The sequence below is a fragment of the Monodelphis domestica genome, chromosome 4 (assembly GCF_027887165.1).
Source record: "Monodelphis domestica isolate mMonDom1 chromosome 4, mMonDom1.pri, whole genome shotgun sequence".
NCBI lineage: Eukaryota > Metazoa > Chordata > Mammalia > Didelphimorphia > Didelphidae > Monodelphis > Monodelphis domestica.
The window spans coordinates 289,918,570-289,925,397 of NC_077230.1; positions in this window are offsets into that span (position 1 = coordinate 289,918,570).

A 6,828-nucleotide genomic window follows, 5' to 3' on the forward strand; every position below is an offset into this window, starting at 1 on the left:
CATATTCATTGTTTCTTACAGAGTTTAGCAATATTCTATTTCATTCATATATCTTTACTTGTTTGGCCATTACTGAACTGATAGGCATTTATTTTGTTTCCAGCTCTTTGCTAAAACAAAAATGCCACTATAAACGTTATGCTCTATTTGAGACCTTTTTTTGGGTAATTTATTGGTCTCTGAGGTATATGCCTAAACAGTGGGATCTCTGGGTCAAAAAGTATTAGATATTTTAGCCACTTTTTAGCCACAACTCCAAAATGTTGTTGAAATATATTGTGTTTAAAAAACCCTTTTGCTAAAATAGAGGATCAAAGTAGGACTTTCTGTCTCTGGCATGTCTCTCTCATGAATGGACTATTATATTTTTTACTAAATTTAATCTTGATTTTGCCCTGTTCAAAAGTTTTATAAGTTATTTGGATGAAGATATATGCAGACTTTTTGGTCAGAAAGAAGCTCTCAAGCAGTATCCTTGGTTGGCTTTGGGGGAATTTTGTATTTCTCTGGCTCATTGCCCCAGCCCATGACTCTGTGCACTTCACTATCTTACTAATTCTTGTAAATCCATGTCTCATACTGCTTAAGGAGTGAAAAGTTTCATTTAACAGTCAAAGAAAGCAAATAGATCTAATGAAAGAGGAAATGGAAAATAGCAGTACATATCTAGCCTAACCATAAAAGTCTATAAAATTTCAGTCACATTAATTCCCAGGAGAAATTCTCCTAGGAGATGGTCAAAAACCCTTGACTTGCAGTAGTCTCTCTCTTCTATCACAGTATTGCGGTCACTCTGGAAATAGAAGCCTGCACAGACTGAGGGAGATTTTACATTTTTACTTGCTTCATGTGTCATCAATAGCCAAGAACTCATTTCTTAGTACCTATCTTGCTAGTAATGAATTTCTCTTTATTTAGCCTTGCTAGTTCTTAGGCACCAGGCACGTTTTACTGTTCTACTTTATTATCCAATTTAATAAATTATCAGATATTGTGCTTCATGGGAGAGCCTTTGACAATGAAAGATCCCCTCCATATCCTGATGAATCATTGAAAAAGGATTTCTGTGGAAAACTTAATAATTATTCAATCAACAAACATTTATTAATGTATTTGTTGAAGAAATTAGATGTTTCAGGATGAAGAAATGAAAGAGGTCAAAATGCTGTAGATTACTCAGTTTCTTACTAGTATATTACATATGTACTTTTACATATATATTTTTATATATTTTACATACATACTACATAATTACATAGTATATTATGAATCTTTTCTTTAGTAAAAGAATCATAAAACTCTAGATATGGAAAGCATTGTTACATGTTATCTCATTTGATTGTCTAACTCCAGCACTGTTAGATACAAAATATTGAGAGTCCTTCACTGTACTCATCAGATTCTCTCTGGATAATTTATCAAAGGATATGGCAAAATGGCATAATGAATACAGTAAATTTAGGATTTTATATCCATAGGGTCATGGATGTACAGATAGGATTAGAATTCATTTAATCCAACCTCCTCATTTTACAGATAAGGGAAGTGAGACCTAGAGTTTAAGGAGTTATGCAAGACCATACAGGTAGCAAGTGATGTGGACAATATATTAAAACTTCTTTTTTAGTTCAATGGAAAATATTTAGAAATAAATATTTATACACTCTGGCATCCTCTCTAGACTTACCTGAGATCTTAATTAAACTTATTTTTAATCAAATTTATCAGGAAACAAAGCCCTCCATTAAAAATTCTTTCCTTAGGTGCAGTAGTTGAAGGCATCATAGTGGAAGAGCACCAGGCCTAAAGATGGGAAGTCCTGGGTTCAAATCTAAACTCAGAGGCTTCCTGGTTGTGAGACCCTGGGCAAGTCATTTATTCCCAAGTGCCTAGCCCTTACTGCTCTTCTGCTTTATAATCAATGCTCAGTATTGCTTCTAAGACAGATGAGAAGAGGTTTTTCTTTTTCATCTTTTTCTCTCTTTTATTTAGGTCTAACCTTTTTCATTTAGAAACGTATGTAAAGGGAGCAGCTGGGTGGCTCAGTGAATTGAGAACTGCCTAGAGATGGAAGGTTCTAGGTTCAAATGTGGCCTCAGATACTTCCTAGCTGTATGACCCTGGGCAAGTCACTTGACTCCTATTGCCTAGCCCTTACCACTCTACTGCCTTGGAACCACTACACAGTGTTGATTCTAACACAGAAAGTAAGGGTTTAAAAAAAAGAAAAGTAAAGTATGTAAAATATCAAGAATAAAAGCTAAGGCCCCAGAAAATAACCAGACAACCCAGTTATCATTATTCCTGGAAAAGATTAGACTGATTACTAGGCTTATGGTACTTCCCTGAGGACTTAGCCTCCCTTGGAAAATTCAGGATTACTAGAAAGGCAACAGCTTCCTCTCAGACTTATACTCTCCTAATATCTCATGATAGTAATTGAGGACAAAGTGCAAGTCTGTCACTTTTGCATGGTGTGGCTTTGGTAGACCCTTACTGAATTTTAGGAGCTGTATAAGCAATGCTTCTTCTCTCCAAGAGCCTGATATTCCTCTGAAATTCCCTTTCTTTATCAGTAGACTGGATTTCAGAACTTGAGGTTTAGGAATTCTCATTTGCCTGGGGAAGAACACACACATACAACTCTTATGTAGCTTTGCTTGAAAGAAGAATGATAAGCAGATGAGCGGAAGTCATGAACCTGCATAGGATTCCCATCCCCAAGACTGTCTGGGACCTGGGTCTGTTCTCTTTCTTGTGACTGACTAACTTTGTACATGACTTTCCTTTTCTAGCCTCAGTGCAAAGCGATGGCATAAGCTTAGAATGGACCTCTTTGAGGAGCACCTCCTTTAACAATTCACTTCAGAAAAGCACCAAAGTTTACTCATGTTCTGATTATTCGGTAATCAGAAACAGAAATACTTGGGCCATTTTTAGCTATAAATGGAAAGACATATTAAATGTGAAGTTAAAAGTGTCAGTTATAGGCAATCCAAACTTGTTTGGAGTTAAGATTTAAAGTTTCATTTGTAATCATTTCAATTTAGTCTATATCCTCCATAGATTTATTAAATTTAATAAATTTATTAAGTATCTATTTGATACCAGGTGCTAAGGGACTCATAAAAATGATACAACCTTTGCTCTCAGAGAGTTTATAATTTGCTAGAAACTGCTTTAAAAGACAATTTCCCAATCTAATTCAATTCATCATGTTGCCTAATGGAGAGACATTATGGCACAGTGAATTGAGTACTAGGCTTGTAATCAAGAAAACCTAGGTTCAGATCCTCCCCTGACACTAGAAACATGGCCTTGAATATGTTTTTTAGCCCTTCTGAGCCTCAGTTACAGGTGGGCAGTGGTCTGGGAGCATCAGTGGAAGGAATTCCCACATAGAAGAAATCTTATGTTCATAATGCATTGATGTAGCTGAACTATAGTAATTATATCTATCCTTGGACACACAGTTGCAGTGGCAAGGAAAGGGTGACGATAGGAGCACCAATATTAGCAGTTACAAAATTGGGCAAAGGATTCTTTAGCTACAGCCCCTATGTTCCCTGTGAGGAAGGTCTCTAAAAAAAGGTTTCTAAAGAGAAGCAACTGGATGTTCATATGTAGGAATTTTTCTTAAATCATGGAAGTTATATTTTCTTTTGAGAATATGGTTGTTATTGGTCAGAATTATGTATATTCAACTAAAAAAGAATGATAATTTATCTTAGAGAAGGAAGAAGTTCTGGAAGTGAAGAGGAACCCATGTGGGGAGAGGACTTAAAGGAATATATTGGTTTTGGGGAATGATTCTTCAAGAAATAATTACTGTTCTGGATTGGTGGAGCAAAATGTGATTTTTTTTTTACTTTACTCTGAGTTGTATAACAATATTTGTGTTACATTGGGAAATCTCCTTATTTAAGACTTGTATGAATATTCTTTTCGATATTCAGCTTGTATAAATATTCTTAGAGAGACTTAACCAGGGGTGTGAGGGGACTGTCAATTGGCCACCTTAAGCAGATCAATGTTCACTTTTAGAATACCGATAAGCTGATAAAAATTATTTCTGGCACTCTTAAGCCAGGATATATATATGTATATATATATATATATATATATATATATATATATATATATATATATGTTTCCCCTTTATCAGGGGTATCCTATCTCTAACACTTACAAGCTATATGATTCTGGAGAAGTCAATACATTCTAATCCAACAAAAATTTTTGAGCCTCACTCTAAACCAAGGAGCTTGGTGTTGGAGTGACAAAGTCATAATCTCTGTGCCTTAGGCAACTCCCTAGGAATTATTTGACATTCAAAGCCCTTGATAAACTAGACTCCTCTGAACTTTCTATTCTTCTGACACTTTACAATCTACCATGGACTCTTCCATCCAGTGACATCAGCCTCTTGTTCAATGAACAAGATATTCAGCTCTTGGTTCTAGGCATTTTCTCTGTCTGTCCTCCATGCCTAGAATTCTCTTTCTCCTAGTCCCTGCCTACTGACTTCTCTGGCTTCCTTTATTCTCAAATATAATCCTATCTTCTATAGGAAGCCTTTCCCAATCCCTCTTAATCCTAATCCTTTCCCTCTGTTAATTATTTCCCATTTATCTCATATATAGCTTGCTTGTACATATTTATTATCTCCCCTATTAGATTTTAAGCCCCTAGAGGGCAGAGAATGCCTTTCATTACTTTTTTGTATCCCTAACACTTAGCACATTGCCTGGTACATAGAAGGCACTTAAATTTTTATCAATTGATTTACTTTCTAAATACTAGCTGGGTAGCAGTTGGTGGTGGTGAAGGAAATTCTTCATCCTAATGAAATCACAGACATTTTCTATCTTCATTTATGGACAAAAACCTCACAAGGATGAAAAAGCATGGATGGGTTGTGGAGAGTACCCACTTAGGTGATTGTGGATCTTAGTGTTAAGACAGCAATATGCTGCTCAGTCTATCCCTCTATTGATTCTTATTCTCACCATATGACTGGCTGACATCCTCTTCTGGTCATAAATGTCCTTGATAAGATAATTTATAATAGCTTTTATGAGTAAGTAATTGTTAATATATTAAAAACTAGTCATGTCCAATATACAGCTTTTCATTGTACTTTGAATTACTTATAATTTTGATTCTCCCCAGATCTTGGTGTTCCATGACTAGCAGCTATATAGGAACACCAGGAGAAAATAAGTGGTTAAAAAAATTTGCTATATTTTGTTTTAACATAGCCAAAATGTACCCAAATATCATTTTCCTTCCCCCTCTCCAAGGGATCCATCCCATAGAACAAAAGTTTTTTTAAAAAGAAAAAAGTAAGAAAAGAAAAAATACATTCAAAAATATCCAAAAACATATGTAGTACTCCACCCTGTGGACTTTCCACCTCTACACAGAAGTAGAGAGGTGTTTTCTCAAATTTCTTTTTTGGAGATTTGTTCTTGGTAATTTTGTAATGTTTCTTTTTGATTGTTTTGTAGTTGTTGCTTCCATTTGTGTTGTAAATCTTCTATTTTGCTTTCTTGGCTTTCCTTACTTCACTTCTTATCAGTTTGTGTAAGTCTTTCTATTGATATAGAAATTGATATAGAAATAGAATTCATATTCTATATGACAGAGGCTGGCACTAAAGAAAAAGTGCCAGGCTGAAGAGTGTGTGGAACTGATCACCATAACTATCCTTCTCTATATTCATCACATCTGTCATTTATTTAGTACAATACTATTCCATTACATTCATGTAACACGAGTAAAGGAATATTAAAGAGATAGGTTTTAGTGGCAGTGAGCAATCTGTGTTGATGGACAGAAAGTTTCCCAAATATGATCCAGCCCAGTCTCTTTTGTAACTCCTAATTTACACATAATGATCAACTTTATCTCAGTGAAATACATGTCAAAATTCAGGCAACTGTCCTATCCCAGAGTAATACCAAGCTCATCATTATGATGCATTAGGACCATTATAGGCTTTGAATAGCCGAGAACCACAACCATCAGTGGTCACTCACTGACCTAGAGTGTCTCAACACAACTGGTAACTGAGTATACATTACACATATAAAATATTTTCTGGGTTTGCTATATCTGCAGCCATCTTGGCATGGTACTAAGGCAGAGGTTCTTCACCATAAATCTTAAATAGATTTCAGGGGTGTCTATGATCTTGGATGAGAAAAAAAATGCAACTTTATTTTAATAAAATTGTTTCCCTTTGTAATTCAATATATTTTATTTCATGTATTTAAGAGCATCATTCTTTCATCTTAATTATTTTACCCCCTTTAATAGAAGGGGCCCATAGACTTTGTCAGACTGCCAGAGTGCCATACATCACAAAACAGCTTAAGAGACCCTGTATTAAGGAATTGGCACTAGATATGAATTCTCTAACCTGGGATTCTAATGAATTCACTGCATGTTGCAATATTTATAGCAGAAAGATGGGTGGATAAGAACAGGGGATATGGAAGGTTTGTAGCAGGGAATGGAGCCGTTGAAGGGAGAGAGGGAATATGGCTGCTGGTGAGGCAAAAGGAGAGATGCCCCCTGCTGAGAGGCTATTTTTGAACAAAATGGGGTGTCCGAGAAAATGGGCCACTTATGATAGCCTGCAGGGATGTCTTCTCTATGGATTGATGCCAAAGATGCCCCAGAGCAGGTAAACACGGACCCTCCTGAGGAGCAAGCCTTTCCCCAGACTTTGGTCACCCAGTAGGGGTTCAATAAGGACCGTTTGTAATTGAATGACTGTCTTGAGGTTCAGCTATGTCCCCTGAAAAGATAGTCCTCTTATTT